This window comes from Schistocerca gregaria, unplaced genomic scaffold (genome assembly GCF_023897955.1).
Source record: "Schistocerca gregaria isolate iqSchGreg1 unplaced genomic scaffold, iqSchGreg1.2 ptg000828l, whole genome shotgun sequence".
Classification (NCBI taxonomy): domain Eukaryota; kingdom Metazoa; phylum Arthropoda; class Insecta; order Orthoptera; family Acrididae; genus Schistocerca; species Schistocerca gregaria.
In genome coordinates, this window is record NW_026062194.1 from 214,531 (window position 1) to 236,087 (window position 21,557).

The 21,557-nt window shown below is 43.7% G+C and overlaps 1 non-coding gene across 1 annotated transcript; it reads right to left on the minus strand.

Moving 5' to 3' along the window:
- Positions 1-21,476: 21,476 nt before the first annotated feature.
- Trnat-ugu (transfer RNA threonine (anticodon UGU)) lies at positions 21,477-21,550 on the minus strand. Its single transcript has one exon. It is a non-coding gene; the product is annotated as a tRNA-Thr (tRNA).
- Between the last annotated feature and the right edge of the window lie 7 nt (positions 21,551-21,557).

Here is a 21,557-nt window from a genome sequence, read left to right on the forward strand (position 1 = left end):
GCAGAACCTCAGGACCATTTTTGGAGCTAATGGCTACGACATGAGGCTGATACGCAAAACCATGGCGCCGAAGGAGGAGGGCAACAGGGAAATACAGAACGAAGCACAGAACACCGCCGTGCTACCGTATGTACAAGGGGTTACTGAACGTCTGGGCAAAATTCTCCGCGGGGCAGGTATTAAGCCGATTTTTCGTAGCAACAACAAAATAAAATACATTCTGGGCTCGACAAAAGATACAATTGACAAGTTTCGTGCCGCCGGAGTTTATGAAATCGAGTGTGAATGTGGACTGGTGTATGTAGGTGAGACTGGGCGTCCAATAAGCACGAGGCTAACTGAACATGAGAGATATATCCGCCTCAAACAATATAGCAAATCAGCGGTGTCAGAACATCATGAGCAGTGCAGGATGAACATCGAATTTCGAGAGGCCCGAGTACTGGCGAAACAGCCGTTTAGTTTGAGGAGGAAGATTAGAGAGGCTATAGAAATAGCCAAGCGACCCGATAATATGAACAGAGAAGACGGGTACAGACTTCGAGCGTCTTGGCTGCCTGCTGTGACAGCTTTGCGGAAGGACAGCTCGCGCAAAGCAACAGGCGTGCGGTAGGCCACAGCGGAGGATGGTACACAGAGCGCTGACGCGGCCTAGTCGATACTAGGCAGTTAGTAAACAACGTTACGCTGCAGTCGCGGCTAAGTCTCCTATTCGCCGATTTCCACCAATGGCAGGCAGTAAAGGAAGCTCCAATGGAAAACGCCTATTTCCGCCAATAACAAGACGCAATGCAAAAGCCAATAAAATGAACTCCTACTACCCTTCCTCCTCATCCTCACATCCAATCACAACACTCTTCCATAGTATATATGTACCCACACTTGCGCGCATTCAGCAGTTAGCAACACACCCTGAGGAAGGCGTCTTGCAACAGACGCCGAAACGTTGGAATTTTATAAATGACAATGCGGTCTCTAACCCAGAAGAATTTTATTGACATTGACAACGGCCGCGGAAGCCTACGGTTATATTTTCAACAGAAACTAAAAAATTCAAAAATATCGTGAAGACTGGTGAGAATGCTACGTCCCAGACTTCCCCAAAATATTCTGAACTACAAGCGTAAGGGGAGACGTGATATTGAAAGGCCTCGGACGTGGGAGCAATTTCGTTTGAGAGACTATCCCGCGCGGCGACTACTGAAGTACTTATACATTATAGAATTCTTAAGTTATACAACCAAAATAAGTAAGTTTTAATGTAGTTTACGTTCACTGATGCAAAAAAATATTTCTTGCTTTTTAAAGTGGGCTATGTTCTTTTTCAGGGTTCAAACTGTCTCCATGCCAAATTTGAACAATATCTGTTAAGCGGTTTAGACTCGAAAACGAAACAGACTGTGTTATAAAGTAGAAAAGCAACCGAGAGAAAGAAGCGGCGTCACTTTCTGCAGGAGGCGGCCATCATTTTGCAGGACAATGTTCGGGCACGCTCGGTTCAAGTCGTGACTGATTTGATCGGTATATGGGGATGGGGAGCGCCGCACCACGCACCACACTCATCTACATCTACATTTATACTCCGCAAGCCACCCAATGGTGTGTGGCGGAGGGCACTTTACGTGCCACTGTCATTACCTCCCTTTCCTGTTCCAGTCGCGTATGGTTCGCGGGAGGAAAGACTGTCTGAAAGCCCCCGTGCTCTCTCTAATTTTACATTCGTGATCTCCTCGGGAGGTATAAGTAGGGGGAAGCAATATATTCGATACCTCATCCAGAAACGCACCCTCTCGAAATCTGGCAAGCAAGCTACACCGCGATGAAGAGCGGCTCTCTTGCAGAGTCTGTCACTTGAGTTTGTCAAACATCTCCGTAACGCTATCACGGTTACCAAATAACCATGTGACGAAACGCGCCGCTCTTCTTTGGATCTTCTCTATCTCCTCCGCAAACCCGATCTGGTACGGATCTCACACTGATGAGCAATACTCAAGTATAGGTCGAACGAGAGTTTTGTAAGCCACCTCCTTTGTTGATGGACTACATTTTCTAAGGACTCTTCCAATGGATCTCAACCTGGTACCCGCCTTACCGACAGTTAATTTTATATGATCATTCCACTTCAAATCGTTCCGCACGCATACTCCCAGATATTTTACAAAAGTAACTGCTACCAGTGTTTTTCCGCTATCATATAATCATACAATAAAGGATCCTTCTTTCTATGTATTCGCAATTCGTTACATTTGTCTATGTTAAGGGTCAGTTGCGCTACAATTTTCTAATGCTGCAACTTCTCTGTATGCTACAGAATCATCCGCGAAAAACCGCATGGAACTTCCGACACTATCTACTAGGTCATTTATATATATATATTGTGAAAAGCAATGGTCCCATAACACTTCCCTGTGGCACGCCAGAGGTTACTTTAACGTCTGTAGACGTCTCTCCAGTGATAACAACATGCCGTGTTCTGTTTGTTAAAACTCTTCAATCCAGCCGCACAGCTGGTCTGATATTCCTTAGGCTCTTACTTTATTTATCAGGCGACAGTGCGGAACTGTATCGAACGCCTTCCGGAAGTCAAGAAAAATAGCATCTACCTGGGAGCCTGTATCTAATATTTTCTGGGTCTCATGAACAAATAAAGCGAGTTGGGTCTCACATGATAGCTGTTTCCGGAATCCATGTTGATTCCTACAGAGTAGATTCTGGGTTTCCAAAAAGGACTTGATACTCGAGGAAAAAACATGTTCTAAAATTCTACAACAGATCGACGTCAGAGATATAGGTCTATAGTTTTGCGCATTTGCTCGACGACCCTTCTTGAAGACTGGGACTACCTGTGCTCTTTTCCAATCATTTGGAACCTTCCGTTCCCCTAGAGACTTGCGGTACACGGCTGTTAGAAGGGAGGGCAAGTTCTTTCGCGTACTGTGTGTTGACATCGTTTAGCTTCCGTTTGTCTGAGAGGTTTTGGCTGCGTTTATACTTGGAGTGAAGCTCTCTTTGCTTTCGCAGTAGTTTCCTAACTTTGTTGTTGAACCACGGTGGGTTTTTCCCGTCCCTCACAGTTTTACTCTGCACGTACCTGTCTAAACGCATTTTACGATTGCCTTGAACTTTTTCCCTAAATACTCAACATTGTCAGTGTCAGAACAGAAATTTTCGTTTTGATCTGTTAGGTAGACTGAAATCTGCCTTCTATTACTCTTGCTAAACACGTAAACCTTTCTCCCTCTTTTTATATTCCTATTAACTTCCATATTCAGGGATGTTGCAACAGCCTTATGATCACTGATTCCCTGTTCTGCACATACAGAGTCGAAAAGTTGGAGTCTGTTTGTTATCAGTAGGTCCAAGATGTTATCTCCACGAGTCGGTTCTCTGTTTAATTGCTCGAGGTAATTTTCGGATAGTGCACTCAGTATAACGTCACTCGACGCTCTGTTCCTACCACCCGTCCTAAACATCTGAGTGTCCCAGTCAATATCTGGTAAATTGAAATCTCCACCTAAGACTATAACATGCTGAGAAAATTTATGTGAAATGTATTCCAAATTTTCTCTCAGTTGTTCTGCCACTAATGCTGCTGGGTCGGGAGGTCGGTAAAAGGAGCCAATTACACTACTGGAAATTGAAATAAGAACACCGTGAATTCATTGTCCCAGGAAGGGGAAACTTTATTGACACATTTCTGGGGTCAGATACATCACATGATCACACTGACAGAACCACAGGCACATAGACACAGGCAACAGAGCATGCACAATGTCGGCACTAGTACAGTGTATATCCACCTTTCGCAGCAATGCAGGCTGCTATTCTCCCATGGAGACGATCATGGAGATGTTGGATGTAGTCCTGTGGAACGGCTTGCCATGCCATTTCCACCTGGCGCCTCAGTTGGACCAGCGTTCGTGCTGGACGTGCAGACCGCGTGAGACGACGCTTCATCCAGTCCCAAACATGCTCACTGGGAGACAGATCCGGAGATCTTGCTGGCCAGGGTAGTTGACTTACACCTTCTAGAGCACGTTGGGTGGCACGGGATACATGCGGACGTGCATTGTCCTGTTGGAACAGCAAGTTCCCTTGCCGGTCTAGGAATGCTAGAACGATGGGTTCGATGACGGTTTGGATGTACCGTGCACTATTCAGTGTCCCCTCGACGATCACCAGAGGTGTACGGCCAGTGTAGGAGATCGCTCCCCACACCATGATGCCGGGTGTTGGCCCTGTGTACCTCGGTCGTATGCAGTCCTGATTGTGGCGCTCACCTGCACGGCGCCAAACACGCATACGACAATCATTGGCACCAAGGCAGAAGCGACTCTCATCGCTGAAGACGACACGTCTCCATTCGTCCCTCCATTCACGCCTGTCGCGACACCACTGGAGGCGGGCTGCACGATGTTGGTGCGTGAGCGGAAGATGGTCTAACGGTGTGCGGGACCATAGCCCAGCTTCATGGAGACGGTTGCGAATGGTTCTCGCCGATACCCCAGGAGCAACAGTGTCCCTAATTTGCTGGGAAGTGGTGGTGCGGTCCCCTACGGCACTGCGTAGGATCCTACGGTCTTGGCGTGCATCCGTGTGTCGCTGGGGTCCGGTTCCAGGTCGACGGGCACGTGCACCTTCCGCCGACCACTGGCGACAACATCGATGTACTGTGGAGACCTCACGCCCCACGTGTTGAGCAGTTTGGCGGTACGTCCATCCGGCCTCCCGCATGCCCACTATACGCCCTCGCTCAAAGTCCGTCAACTGCACATACGGTTCACGTCCACGCTGTCGCGGCATGCTACCAGTGTTAAAGACTGCGATGGAGCTCCGTATGCCACGGCAAACTGGCTGACACTGACGGCGGCGGTCCACAAATGCTGCGCAGCTATTGCCATTCGACGGTCAACACCGCGGTTCCTGGTGTGTCCGCTGTGCCGTGCGTGTGATCATTGCTTGTACAGCCCTCTCGCAATGTCCGGAGCAAGTATGGTGGGTCTGACACACCGGTGTCAATGTGTTCTTTTTTCCATTTCCAGGAGTGTATTAACCTAGCTCGGCTGTCGCGTGAAACCTCCACCCATAACAATTCACAGGAACTATCCACTTCTACTTCACTACAGGATAAACTTCTACTAACAGCGACCAACTCTCCACCACCGGTTGCATGCAATCTATCCTTTCTACCTGTCTGTACCTTTGTAAAAATTTCGGCAGAATTTATCTCTGGCTTCAGCCAGCTTTCTGTACCTATAACGATTTCAGCTTCGGTGCTTTCTATCAGCGCTTGAAGTTCCGGTACTTTACCAACGCAGCTTCGACAGTTTACCATTACAATACCGATCGCTGCTTGGTCCCCGCATGTCCTGACTTTGCCCCGCACCCGTTGAGGCTTGCCTAAGGCCATCTAACCTAAAAAACCGCCCAGCCCACGCCACACAACCCCTGCTACCTGTGTAGCCGCTTGTTGCGTGTAGTGGACTCCTGACCTATCCAGCGGAACCCGAAACCCCACCATCCTATGGCTCCAGTCGAGGAATCTGCAGCCCACACGGTCGCAGAAAAATCTCAGCCTCTGATTCAGACCCTTCACTCAGCTCTGTACCAAAGGTCAGCAGTCAGTCCTGTCGACGATGTTGCAGATAGTGAGCTCTGCTTTCATCCCGCTAGCGAGACTGGCAGCCTTCCCCTAATCAGATAGCCAGGGAGAGTTCCCTCCGATCCATAACGACACACATCATTGGTGCCGACATGAGCGACCACCTGCAGATGGGTGCACCCTGTACCATTCATGGCATCCGGAAGGACCCTTTCCACATCTGGAATGACTCCCCCCCGGTATGCACACGGATTGCACATTGGTTTTCTTCCCCTCTCTTGCTGCCATATCCCTAAGGGGCCCCATTACGCGCCTGACGGAGCTCCCAACTACCAGTAAGCCCAACCTCTGCGACTGCTCGGATCTTGCAGACTGAGGGGCAACCCCTGGAACAGGACAAGCAGCCACGTCAGGCCGAAGATCAGTATCAGCCTGAGACAGACCCGGACTTACGCCCTTGTGAGCTCAGCTTCATTCCTGACGTGAAGGTAGCGTTCTCGCTTTCCGCGTCTGGGTTCCCGGGTTCGATTCACGGCGGGGTCAGGGATTTTGTCTGCTTCGTGATGGCTGGGTGTTGTGTGATGTCCTTAGGTTAGTTAGGTTTAAGTAGTTCTAAGTTCTAGGGGACTGATGACCATAGATGTTAAGTACCATAGTGCTCAGAGCCATTTGAACCATTTGTCGAACTTTGGGGTATTCGGTTCGGAGCTGTTATGGAGATACGTCAGACAATATACCGCTCCATTCGAACTATCTATACAACTGGCGTAGTTAGGGGTATCTTGCTCTTTCGACATCTCTGGCGATGGCTTATATACATGAACTGTTCAAAAAAAATCCGACCTTTTTTAATTGTTGAAATCAACAATGGTATCACGGCGCGCATGCGCTCATGTTTTCAGGCATACATAGCACACATACCTAATTTTCTCCACTACTTCGGAACACTTGCAAGTGGTACACGTTGGATTTAGTATTCTGAGAAAATTACGTCTTTACATCACATTTGGCTCCAAGCTTGGCGATTCTCAAGTTCAAACCATCGTGTGTTTGTGGACAAAGTAATGGGTACTGCAGGGCTAAAGGAGTGGTACAACCATTTCAAAGGTAGCCGCTAATCAATGAAGACAGAAGACAGTTAAGGTACGCCCGCGATATCCGCAAATCAGGTCGTTACTGATCCCGCAATATTCCTGGTGAAGCAGAATGGACGAATCACTTTCAGAGAAGTTGCAGTCTAATCTAAAAGCCGTAACGTCAACTAAATAACTAGGTATTACAATAACTAACGTCCGCCCCCAGTAACTGAGTGGTCAGCACAACAGACTGTCAATCCTAAGAGACCGGGTTCGATTCCCAGCTGGGTCGGAGATTTTCTCCGCTCAGGTACTGGGTGTTGTTTTGTACTGATCATCATTTCATCCCATCGACGCGCAAGTCGCCGAAGTGGCGTCAAATCGAAAAACTTGCACCAGGCGAACGGTCTACCCGATGGGAGGCCCTCGTCACACGCCATTATTATTATAAAATAACGAACAACTTAAATTGGAAAGAACACATAGAAAATGTTGCGGTTAAGGCTAACCAAAGACTGCGTTTTATTGGCACGACACTTAGAAAACGTAACAGACCTACAAAGGAGACTGCCTACACTACGCTTGTCTGTCCTCTTTTAGAATACTGCTGGGAAATGTGGGATCCTTACAAGACAGGACTGACGGAGTAGATCGAAAAAGTCCAAAGAAAGGCAGGACGTTTTCTATTATCGCGAAATATGAGAGAGTGTGTCATACAAATGATACAGGATTTGGGCTAGACATCATTAAAACAAAAGCGTTTTTCGTTGCGACGGAATCTTCTCACGAAATTCCAATCACCAACTTTTTCCTCCGATGCGAAAATATTTTGTTGACACCAACCTAGGTAGGGAGAAACGATCACAACGACAAAATAAGGGAAGTCAGAGCTCGTATGGAAAGACACAGGTGATCATTCTTTCCGTGTGCTGTGCGAGATTGGAATAATAGAGACTTGTGAAGGTGGTTCGATGAACAATCTGCCAGGCACTTAAAGGTGATTTGCAGAGTATCCATGTAGATGCAAGTATAGGTGGTCACATTTTTACTATCCCCTGTATGTGCATATAGCTTCACACGACCTTCGTTACCTCAATGTCGATATCTGCATCATTTTCGAAATATGTGAGCTTACTTATATTATCTGTAATGTTAATATACAACAGGAACAATAAGGCTCCCAACACACTTCCCTCTGGCACAAGTGGTTGCTTTTACACGTATAGATGAATTCCCCATTCAGGATGAGATGATGTGTCCTCCCTACAAAAATATTTTACTGGCCGTACTTTATACGGTGCAGGCAAACGGTCAACTACAATTGCTGTTTACTGTGCGGTAACCTCTAGCGTATCAGAAGCGGATTAGGAAAATTTTTTCAAATGAGTATACGCACTCGTATTTCGGCAGGTGCACAGTTTTACCTTTTCAATTTTTGCACGTTTCCCGGATACCCTTTCGAAAATTTCGAGCAAAACAAATCGAAATGTTTATTACATCATGAAACAATGAAGAAGAAAATGCGGGTTTGTTCGCATGCCCGAAGCAACATCTGGTACAAGAATCATGGATTTTAATAAAGCAGCTGTCGATGGTTTTTTTCGTTGCTAACAAATGTAACTGACAATCACAAACTAATGACTTCTCAAATACCTAATTGTGATGAAACAGTCGTTTCGGTTAATCCTAAAAACCAATCGAAGATCACAGCTTGGAAGGGGAAACGGCAAGTAGGATCGTTAACATGTGCAGAAAGGGGCGAAACTGCAGCCTGCCTCATTAGTACGTCAGCAAGCGGAGCTGACATTCTTCCTACGATTATTTTTCCACGAAAGAAGAAGCAGAAAGAATTTGAGTTAGGACTGGCAGCAGGAGGTTGCGCTGAGGTCCACAGCACCGCATGGATGGCCACAGAGTCATTCTTTGTATGGTTTCCACAATTTGTGGTATTTTCTAAGGCATCAAAGCACGTCCCAGTTCTCCTTATATCAGATGGTCACTCAGCACATACCACGAACATTGACGTTATGGATTACGCGAGGGAGAGTGGCGTTTCTTTACCACCACATTGCTCTCACAGACTTCAGCCGCTTGATGTTTGTTTTATAAATCCTCGTTATAGTGATCAGCTTCGAAAGTGGCTACGGAACCACGCAGCGAAAGTCGTAACTATCTTTCAAATTTCAACACTTTTTGGTTCAGCTTTCGTCTAAAGTGCAACAATGAAAACCTCTATTAAAGGTTTCGAAGCTACTGCAATATGGCCCACGGACTCATCCATATTCACCGATGCAGAATGCCTCCCGGCAGACACAACTGACATCGGACTAGATAGGCCGTCAGATAAAGAGGTTATTATATCTGAACAATTGGAATTGCCTCTACCTAGCACACCAGCTGAAAAAGACGACTCAAACGGACTGGATAATCAAGCGGACGAGGTTTCAGCGAATTGTTACAAATGAACTGCCGCCTAAGAATAACAAAGTTATTGGGGCTAATTGTTCTACTCTTGGGTGCTCTTGGATGACTACTGACAACACTACCTCCTCATTTCATATTTCACCTGAAATTCTGATTTTCTTGCCAAAAGTTAACGAAAGCAAGAAAAGAGCGAGACTGAAAAGGGGGAAGACCGTTGTTTAAACTGATTCGCCGTACAAAAAAAAAAAAAAGAGTTGAAAGACATTAATGGGAAAAATAGGAAAGAACTTTGACAAAGAAGAAAGAGCAAAGAGAAAACGTTTTGCGAAAGAGAATAAAATTAAGAATTCAAAAAAGAGAGAAAGAGCCTGAAGATAAATGGAAAAAAGGATAGAGAATACAATACTAACGAGAGTGATTATGAGGAAAGTTCTGACTGTCAATGTGTATATTGTGGTGGGTTATATTCAAAATCAGTTGAAGGTTGGGTCGCTTGTTCCACGTGCAAAAAATGGACACACGATTCTTGTGCAGGAATAGATAGCGAAGATGATGAGTGTCTCCTCGTGTGTGAATTTTGTAAACAGCCTCAAGAAAAGGATACGATACATGAAAACTGTAGTTTGACATTAATACTCACTTTAAACTAAAAAAAAATACCGAGCAAGCCAATATTTTCTGCATTTCCGATAATTTTATACGTTTTTGTAATCACTTGTATTTACCACCCCAATCTGCCGCGTGCAAATGATATAAATTTCTGTTTTTGAGTGAGAAAATATTGTTGTTTTGTTTTATGGCAATGCTCTGGAATTTTTGTGATTAATAAATCATAATGTGTTCATATAAAAATTTGTAACACACTTATTTATCAATTTTGTACATTTAATCAAAGTTTTCAACTGTGTACCCCATTATACCATGGATTTCCCAACGTGTCGGATAAGAAAGATAAAAATACAATCACTACTCGTTTCTTCAAAGACAATTTAAGCTGTGTTCTCTGGTTCCTCCCAGAGTTCATCACGATATAGTCCGAAAAAATCATAGTTAACGAACATTATAAATTGCTCTAGAAACGAAGGCAATCACAGTTAACATTTAATAAGGCCACTGGTATCCTTCGAAATGCAAACTAATCACCGGCATGCAGAACGTCATGGGCCACAGCGGATGGGTGGAATCGAAATATGACATTTACCCACGATCGCTTCTTTTTGTCAATTTGTGCCATTAATTTCTCTGCTCCCTAATCTGCTTTCGTTTCTCCCCATCAGCTATTCGATCAAAACTTTTTTAGCATTCTTCTACACCACCACATTTTGCAAGTTTCTATTCGTCTCCTGTTTGGGGATCCAGGCATGTTAACTACTGATTCGCAATCTATTTATTCCGAAAGGCAAAAGGTACCCCGAAAACAATGAAAATAATTTTGTTTATTGTTGATTGTTCCAGTTTGATTTACACTTAGTGCGAATATGAAAATATTTTAGTCCAAATCCTTAATTGAAGGTCCTAATGTCGGTTTAAATGGCAGCTTGCTATGTAAGACATGCCCACTTGTTTCTCTGTGCCAGCTCTTCTTTGAGATGATAAGCCTAGGGAAATTTTACCCGTTGCTTTGAGCTTTCACCTATTGAATACATTTTTTCTTGTCTCGTAATCAGTTGTTTGCTACAGTAATAACGTATAAGAGGTGTTTATCGTTTCTGAACAAAACAAATGCCAAGCTCTACCAACAAAGTTTTCGAGAGAAGTTCTAGAAGACTTGCAAAAAATAAAATAGTAAATATCCTGAAACAAATGTTATGTTTTTGTACAACATGCGTACTATTGGCAAGTGAAAGAAACTATGAATTTAAATGAGTGCATGTACGTCGTTAAGTGCAATACAACTTTCAATTTTCCGTAACTTTTCTAACTTTTCTTCATCTACATCCTCTTCCATTTCCATTATATTGTCCTCAAGAACATTGCCCTTGTATAGATCCTCTATATACACCTTTCACCTTTCTGCATTCCCTTCTTTGCTGATAACAGGGTTTCCATCTGAGCTCTTGATATGCATACAAGTGAATCTCTTTCCTCTAAAGGTCTCTTTAATTTTCCCGTAGGCAGTATCTATATTGCCCCTAGTGATATGCGCCTCTACATCCTTACGTTTGTCCTCTAGATATCCCTGCTTAGCCATTTTGCACTTCCTGTCGATCTCATTTTTGAGACGTTTGTATTTCTTTTTGCCGGCTTAATTTACTGCATTTTTGTATTTTCTCCTTTCATAAATTAAATTCAATATATCTTCTGTTACCCTCTTTTTTCGCGCATGTCAAGTTCTGTAGGCCCAAATTGAGAAGCAAATCTTCAAGGTCATGGAACGTGTCAGTATCTACATCTACATCCATACTCCGCAAGCCACCTCACGGTGTGTGGCGGAGGGTACCTTGAGTACCTCTATCAGTTGTCCCTTCTATTCCAGTCTCGTATTGTTCGTGGAAAGAAGGATTGTCGGTATGCCTCTGTGTGGCCTCTAATCTCTCTGATTTTATCCTCATGTCTCTTCGCGAGACATACGTAGGAGGGAGCAATATACTGCTTGACTCTTCGGTGAAGGTATGTTCTCGAAACTTTAACAAAAGCCCGTACCGAGCTACTGAGCGTCTCTCCTGCAGAGTCTTCGAGTTTATCTGTCATCTCTGTAACGCTTTCGCGATTACTAAATCGTCCTGTAACGAAGCGCGCGGCTCTCCGGTGGATCTTCTCTATCTCTTCTATCAACCCTATCTGGTGCGGATCCCACACTGCTGAGCAGTATTGAAGCAGTGGGCGAACAAGCGTACTGTAACCTACTTCCTTTGTTGTCGGATTGCATTTCCTTAGGATTCTTCCAATGAATCTCAGTCTGGCATCTGCTTTACCGACGATCAACTTTATATGATCATTCCATTTTAAATCACTCCTAATGCGTACTCCCAGTTAATTTATGGAATTAACTGCTTCCAGTTGCTGACCTGCTATTTTGTAGCTAAATGATAAGGGACCTATCTTTCTATGTATTCGCATCACATTACACTAGTCTACATTGAGATTCAATTGCAATTCCGTGCACCATGCGTCAATTCGCTGCAGATCCTCCTGCATTTCAGTAGAATTTTCCATTGTTGCAACCTCTCGATACACCACAGCATCATCTGCAAAAAGCCTCAGAGAACTTCCGATGTCATCCACCAGGTCACTTATGAATATTGTGAATAGCAACGGTGTTATGACACTCCCCTGCGGCACACCTGAAATCACACTTACTGCGTTCTGTTATCTAGGAACTCCTCAATCCAAGCACACAACTGATCTGATAGTCCGTATGCTCTTACTTTGTTCATTAAACGACTGTGGGGAACTGTGTCAAACGCCTTGTGGAAGTCAAGAAACACGGCATCTACCTGTGAACCCGTGTCTAAGGCCCTCTGAGTCTCGTGGACGAATAGCGCGAGCTGGGTTTCACACGACCGTCTTTTTCGAAACCCATGCTGATTCCTACAGAGTAGATTTCTAGTCTCCAGAAAAGACATTATACTCGAACATAATACGTGTTCCAAAATTCTACAACTAATCGACGTTAGAGATATAGGTCTATAGTTCTGCACATCTGTTCGACGTCCCTTCTTGAAAACGGGGATGACCTGTGCCATTTTCCAATCCTTTGGAACGCTTCACTCTTCTAGAGACCTACGGTACACCGCTGCAAGAAGGGGGGCAAGTTCCTTCGCGTACTCTGTGTAAAATCGAACTGGTATCCCATCAGGACCAGAGGCCTTTCCTCTTTTGAGTGATTTTAATTGTTTCTCTATCCCTCTGTCGTCTATTTCGATATCTACCATTTTGTCAACTGTGCGACAATCTAGAGAAGGAAGCACAGTGCAGTCTTCCTCTGTGAAACAGCTTTGGAAGAAGACATTTAGTATTTCGGCCTTTAGTCTGTCATCCTCTGTTTCAGTACCATTTTGGTCACAGAGTGTCTGGACATTTTGTTTTGATCCACCTACCGTTTTGACATAGGACCAAAATTTCTTAGGATTTTCTGCCAAGTCAGTACATAGAACTTTACTTTCGATTTCATTGAAAGCCTCTCGCATAGCCCTCCTCACACTACATTTCGCTTCGCGTAATTTTTGTTTGTCTGCAAGGCTTTGGCTATATTTATGTTTGCTGTGAAGTTCCCTTTGCTTCCGCAGCAGTTTTCTAACCCGGTTGTTGTACCACGGTGGCTCTTTCCCATCTCTTACGATCTTGCGTGGCACATACTCATCTAACGCATATTGTACGATGGTTTTGAACTTTGTCCACTGATCCTCAACACTATCTGTACTTGAGACAAAACTTTTGTGTTGAAGCGTCAGGTACTCTGTAATCTGCTTTGTCACTTTTGCTAAACAGAAAAATCTTCGTACCTTTTTAATATTTCTATTTACGGCTGAAATCATCGATGCAGTAACCGCTTTATGATCGCTGATTCCCTGTTCTGCATTAACTGATTCAAATAGTTCGGGTCTGTTTGTCACCAGAAGGTCTAATATGTTATCGCCACGAGTCGGTTCTCTGTTTAACTGTTCAAGGTAGTTTTCAGATAAAGCACTTAAAAATATTTCACTGGATTCTTTGTCCCTGCCACCCGTTATGAACGTTTGAGTCTCCCAGTCTATATCCGGCAAATTAAAATCTCCACCCAGAACTATAACATGGTGGGGAAATGTACTCGAAATATTTTCCAAATTATTCTTCAGGTGCTGAGCCACAACAGCTGCTGAGCCCGGGGGCCTATAGAGACATCCATTTACCATGTCTGAGCCTGCTTTAACCGTGATCTTCACCCAAATCATTTCACAATTCGAATCTCCGTCAATTTCCTTCGATACTATTGCACTTCTTATCGCTATAAACACGCCTCCCCCTTCACTGTCCAGCCTGTCTCTGCGATATACATTCTAATCTGAGTTTAGGATTTCATTACTGTTTACATGTGGTTTCAGCCAACTTTCTGTCCCTAGTTCTATATGGGCGTTTTGACCGTTTATTAATGAGAGCAATTCTGGGACTTTTCTATAGACTCTCCTCCAGTATACTATTAGCACATTAATATTGTTATTCCCTGTTGCATTTTGCCTACTTCTGCCTTGCCGCGTCTCAGGAGGCGTCTTGTCGGGCCTAGGAAGGGAATTCTCTAACCTAAAAAACCCCATGTGCACTCCACACGTACTCCGCTACCCTCGTAGCCGCTTCCGGCGTGTATTGCACGCCTGACCTATTCAGGAGGACCCTACATTTCTCCACCCGATAGCGGAGGTCGAGAAATTTGCACCCCAGCTCTCCGCAGAATCGTCTGAGCCTCTGGTTTAAGCCTTCCACTCGGCTCCAAACCAGAGGACCGCGATCGGTTCTGGGAACGATACTACAAATAGTTAGGTCTGATTCCACCCCGCGAGCGAGGCTTTCCGCCTTCACCAACTCCGCCAACCGCCTGTACGAACTGAGGATGACCTCTGAACCCAGACGGCAAGAGTCGTTGGTGCCGACATGAGCAACAATTTGCAGTCGGGTGCACCAGTGCTCTCTATCGCCGCCGGTAGGGCCTCCTCCACATCTCGGATGAGACCCCCCGGCGAGCAGACAGAGTGAACACTGGCCTTCTTCCCCGGCCTTTCCGCTATTTCCATAAGGGGCTCCATCACCCGCCTAACGTTGGAGCTCTCAATAACTAACAAACCCCTCCCCCGTGTGCCTGCTCGGACCTTGCTGAAGGAGCAGCCACATGTCCACTCACAGGCAGAGCGGGCGATGCCACACGGCCAGCCTCCACATTGACCCTCCGCCTCGTGCGCCGCTGAACCCGCCACTCCCCTTGGGGAGAGGGTGGCCAGCCGCGCCCGGTACCCGCGAAAATGTCTCGACAGCAGGGACAGTGGTTAAAGGGTGTAACACCTGGGGTGTACCTTGCGACGCACCAGACTCCCCACTGCCGCTACACTCCGAGGCAGCAGCCTGAAGACGGCTGACCGCGGCCATCAACACGCTCAGCTGTTCGCGAAGAGTGGCCAGCTCCTCCTGCGTCCGTACACAGCAGTCACACATCCTGTCCACGCTAAGGAATCAATTTACTGAAGAGACTTAATAACTTTTAACTAGACTGCTAATTCACTAAAGGCGGCTGATTATTGACTAAACTGTGATTGCTAACCACTTTTTGTAGAAAACAATGAAAATAGCACTACCTGTCTCTGGACTGTATTCAAAACAAACACTAGCACTACTAGCACTATGGCTGACTACAGGGACTCTCTCTCTGACTGTATTCAAAACGAACACGAAATCTATGGAACACTATTAATAGCACTCGACAATTAAAGCTTCCTAAAAGCAAAAACACACCGAAGAAGAAGTGACAAGTAAGAAAAATACAGTTAATACTTAAATTAAGGTAGCTTGCTGCACAGCAGACGTGAAGCAGACGGCGGTTAGGGCGACACATGAACTTACAACATAAAAGTAATAACAGATAAAAATAAATGTTCATGAACCTGAGAGAAAATCAGTGGATAAGTTTAAGCAAACGCTATCAGCAGTACAATGAGAATCAGCTTAATTTTTCAATTAACTCCTCGACAGAATAGAAGGAGTGACCCATGATGAAACGCTCCAGTTTCGATTTGAAAGCGCGTGGATTACTGCTAAGATTTTTGAATTCGAGTGGCAGCTTATTGAAAATGGATGCAGCAGTATACTGCACACATTTTTGCACAAGAGTTAAGGAAGTCCGATCCAAATGGAGGTTTGATTTCTGCCGAGTATTAACCGAGTGAAAGCTGCTTATTGTTGGAAATAAACTAATATTGGTAACAACAAACGACAATAAGGAATATACATATTGAGAGGCCAATGTCAAAATACCCAGACTCCCTGAACAGAGGTCGACAAGAGGTTCGTGAACTAACACCACTTTTTGTCCGAACCTCCCGTTTCTGAGCCAAAATATCCTCCTAGAATGGGAAGAGTTACCCAAAAACATAATACCATACGACATAAGTGAATGGAAATAAGCAAAGAAGACTAATTTACTTGTCGAAGTATCACTCACTTTCGATACCGTTCGAATAGTGAAAATGGCAGTATTAAGTCTTTGAACAAGATCCTGAACGTGGGCTTTCCACACCTTACTATTTATTTGAACACCTAGGAATTTGAACCGTTCAGTTTCACTAATCATATGCCCATTCTGTGACATTAAAACGTCAGGTTTTGTTCAATTGTGTGTTAGAAACTGTAAAAACTGAATCTTTCTGTGATTTAATGTTAGTTTATTTTCTACAAGCCATGAACTGAGGTCATGTACTGCACTACTTGAAACGGAGTCATTGTTGCACACAACATCCTTTACTACCAAGCTAGTGTCATCAGCAAACAGAAATATTTTAGAGTTACCCGTAGTACTTGAGGGCATATCATTTATATAAATAAGGAACTGGAGCGGCCCCAACACTGATCCCTGAGGAACCCCCTCCCCCTTGACAGTACACCACTCAGATCCCCCATCACACTGTATTACTTTCCCCCATTCCTGTAGATCGTTCCCTAATGCTCTTCCTGAAACACTCTACAACTTCTGATTCTGTCAGTTCTTTCAGGTCCCGTCTCCTTAAATTCCCACCTTTTTCCAGTTTCTTCAGTTTTAATCTACAGTTCATAATCAATATATTGTGGTCAGAGTCCACATTTGCCCCTGGAAATGTCTTACAATTTATAATCTGGTTCCTAAATCTCTGTCTTACCATTATATAATCCATCTGAAATATTGCAGTATCTCCAGGTCTCTTCCACGTATACAACCTTCTTTCATGATTCTTGAACCAAGTGTTAGCTATGATTAAGTTATGCTCTGTGCAAAAACCTACCAGGCGGCTTCCTCTTTCATTTTTTACCCCCATTCCATATTCACGTACTACGTTTCCTTTTCTTCCATTTCCTACTGTCGAACTTCAGTCACCCATTAATATTAAATTCTACGTTTCCTTTTCTTCCATTTCCTACTGTCGAACTTCAGTCACCCATTAATATTAAATTTTCATCTCCCATCACTATCTGAATGATTTCTTTTATCTCATCACACATTCCATCAATTTCTTCGTCATCTGCGGACTACTTTTACGACTTTGGTAGGCGTGGGATTCGTGGCTATCTTGGCCACAACAATGCGTTCACTATGCTGTTTGTAGTAGCTTACCCGCATTCCTATTTTTATTAATTATTAGACCTACTCATGCATTAGCTTCATATTAGCCTTCCTAATACTAAATCTATATTTGATGTTAACAATGACGCCGGTGGTTGGACTATCACGAAATTACTGACCGTCGAGAAAGTCACGAATATAACCGACAAGCTAATGGGCCCTTCACAGGAAAAGGTTTTTCGCCGGAAAACTGAAACCTAGCAAATGAGTAAAAAAATGTTTATTCACTGACAAAAAAAAAAAGTGTACGCACACAACTTACACCACAATAGTCTGGGATCACTCTATTACGTAACACAGTTTTTGTGATTGTATCTTGTAACTTTAGTTATTTTTAATTAAAAGAGGCTTTAAAAGAACAGAAAGAACGTGTTGGACTACGCTACAGATCGTTCTGTTAGCACAGTCTTTACTTTGTAATCACTTTCGTTGACTTCGGCAACTCTCAACAAAAATCTCCAACCTAACCGAGACAATGCGCTACGATACAGCCGAGATCATGACAAGAGAATGGGCTACATCACACTCGAAGTAAATTTATATAGGTAAGGATCCCCATGACCTGTGTAGGTCTATTATAAAAAATCTCCGATCCACCCTCCTCAAATAGATCGCAATCTGTTACTATTTCAGAATTAAAAACCAAATTCAAAGAAAATTTGGCTACCAGTCACAAAACTAGAAACATAAAAATAATAAAAGTGAGAACGTCAAACATGTTAGCAATAACCATAAACAGGAGATTTTACAGAAAATAAAATTAAGGAAATTATTAATATTATCGACCGTTTAGGAACTCTAGGCTACTAAAGGGATGAAACCACATATCGAATACTGGTGGAAGAGTTAATATGTTTTTAGATTAAATCCAAACAAGAATTAGAGAAAAATATACGAAGCAAGGCCTTTATTACGAAAAATTGCTAAATCTCGAGACAAATTGCGTCCTTCTGTATTGGATGAAGTGTTTTGGCCCATAGAACGGATGAAACAGTATCTGCAGTATCAACAGGAACTTCGGACATGTGTTTCATATTTCATCTAATCCTGCAGTCTATAAATATTTAAACAAAATACTAAAACAAAATACCACTATAGGGAAATTACCTAAGAAGTAGTTCTTGGTAAAGAAACACAGGACACAAATACGTATGTAGGCTTAATACGCACTACAAATGTGTTTATAAATCGCTATAGTTGCCTTGGACTAACGACGAGCGAATATCAATATAACCTGTACGCTTTTCAAAGCTGTTATCCATGAAAAAGCTAAACGACGTATCGTGAACAAAATACAATTTAACACCGAAACAATGGCATTAGCTGACAATGGGCACAGACTTTAGTCAATGGGCACTGTTGAAAATTTGTGCCAGACCAGGATTAGCACCCGAGTCCCTTCGTTACTAGGGAGAGGCAATGATCACAGACCAGGATTAGCACCCGAGTCCCTTCGTTACTAGGGAGAGGCAATGATCACTGTGTCCTAATTACGCAGTGGTCAACATAATAGCACGAACTGCCCGAGCATGCCGTTCGTCAGATCCAAATTCTCAATTTCTTCATAGACTGCTAATGCACTGATCCTTGAACATAATCCTCCTCCCCTTAATTATACAGTAAATGGCCAAAAAAACAGACACCGAATATATGCAAACTTGGCCATACGAACATTGCAGACGTCGTCTATGTAACACACGTCAAACTTCAAAGAATTTACCAATTCGTTGCATTGTTTACTATAGACCACAAATCAAGTAACGTAAAAAAAGCACTGCGTCTATTGAGATCATGATTCAGAGCTTAAAAAAAAAAAAAAACTAATAAGTCGCCTACATATTACAGTTGCTGCCGAAAGAGGAGAACCATTATTTTCCCACAAAAGTAAATATATTAAAAATTACGCTTCTATTTCGGTTAGTTTCGGCGGTTACTAAAATTTGTAGTGAAAGTTACATAGTGGACTCTCACCTCCCACCTCCCACCTCCCCCCCCCCCCCCCCCCCCCAGAAACGTAGATATCGTGGCTGTTGTGAGACTTTTGTACACAGCTAGAGAAAGTGTGTTAAATGTGGCGCCGAAGGAAACACTAGGCTACGCTACAGGGCAATCTGCTCGCACAACGTTTACTCGGCATTCATAATCGTTGGGGTAAACAACTCTCAATCAAATTACCCCCTTCCAACCTAACTTAGATCTCGGGCAACACTACCAATAGGCCAGTCATCACAACCAAAATTTCATTGAGAGGGGGGGGGGGATTTCTTGTATCTCTCTCTAATGTCTCTCTAGGCAAAACTGCCAGTTTTGTCAGTCTCAACTAGAAGATTTAGCAATGGTAAACACTTTTCAGACGGCTCATAATTTTAGAATAGTCCTCTAAGACTTACTTGGCATAAAATTTTCGCTGGCGTCCCAGCTCCCTCAGTGTCTGCTTCTGCCATCGCACCAAGCCAGTCTGTTGTCATAGCAGACCGAACGCACCGCACACCCGACACCTTCGGAAGCACTCACTGGCCAGTTAGCAACTGAGCGGAACACTGTTTACATCGTGAAAGGAAAACTATGCAAAGATGTACACTCGAATGGCACGACTGAGTAGAAACACACACACACACACACACACACACACACACACACACACACACACACACACACACACACACTAATATCTGTGGAATGTCCCTCGACACGCGCAGAACGAAATTCTTCTCGCGAACGTACAACGCCTCAGAAAAAAATCTCATTCAAATTAGCAAAAAATGGTACATTTGGAAATATTTTTGAGCCAATGAAAATACATTCGTAGGATCTGTTTGGGAATTACGAGTGATCATACTATGAGCTTTACTTTAGATTTTCAGTAAAAAAAATGGCGCCCGTAATTATGATTTGGTCAAGGGCCTGCGAGTCTGAAGTACGCAGAGTGTGTGAATTGTGGCCCTCAGATGTTACCTGAAATCAAAAATGGATAACATCAGTTGGTACCACATTATTTCACTGAAATTTGAAATGGATAATATCAGTCGATATTACATAAAATTTATGGGAGAGCATACCTAACCGCAACGAAACAACCTTAAATTTAACGATACAGTGCTAATTCGAACTTTGAGTTTGATTTTTGGGGGTTTGTTTCACTCCTTATGGCTACACAAAAATTAGTTAATTTTAACAAATGTCATATTATAGCTATAGGCTCCTAAGAAAAGTGTTTACTTTTCAGGGTCCGAGGTAGAAGTTAAGAGATTGAACCACTTTTAATTCATGCAGCATGCCGTTCTGAGAAAATCGTTTCTCGAGAACAAAAAGTGTTCAAAATTTTGAGAAAACTTTTAGTTATATTATTACTTTAGTTATATTATTACTTCGCTTTGCATGAACTTAGTGTTACATATATATTTTTAATGTCGCTGAACACGAATCTGAAGTCAGATTTTTAATATTCAAAACGGCTAATCCAATACGGAGGTACTCAGGATTATGTTTTGACCAATTTTTACCAAAAATGCATTTTCGTTATTTACGTTTAGTCTGCAATTCAAGGAGTACTTATCAACCCTTCCTCTAGCTCGAATTGTTCCTAGATAGCGACTCCCTGTTGTTCATGGCAGGAAAAGCCGATCTGTCTAACCTGGATATGCAGCACTCGTTATTCGTCAGTATTTTCGGCGAGTATGTTTGCATGAATTCTGCAGTATGAATAACTTTGTGCACGTGCGTCACGCGACGAGTTTTCATTTGCATCGATACGCTGCAAATCACATTTAAGTGGTGGCAGAGGGTACATCGAATTACCTTCACAACTGATAATTAATTGAAACCCTCAGCTGCCCTGGACTCGCATTCGGGAGGACGACGGTTCAATCCCGCGTCCGGCCATCCTGATTTAGATTTTCCGTGATTTACCTAAATCGCTCCAGGAAAATTCCGGGATGGTTCTTTGAAAGGTCACGGCCGACTTCCTTCCCCGTCCTTCCCTAATCCGATGAGACCGATGACCTCGCTTTTTGGTCTCTTCCCCCAAACAACCCAACCCAACCTCAGGTGGCGACAGGTGTTGTTGATATACCTCGATGGGGACAGTGAAAATGTGTGCCCCGACCGGGACTCGAACCCGGGATCTCCTGCTTACATGGCAGACGCTCTATCCATCTAAGCCACCGAGGACACAGAT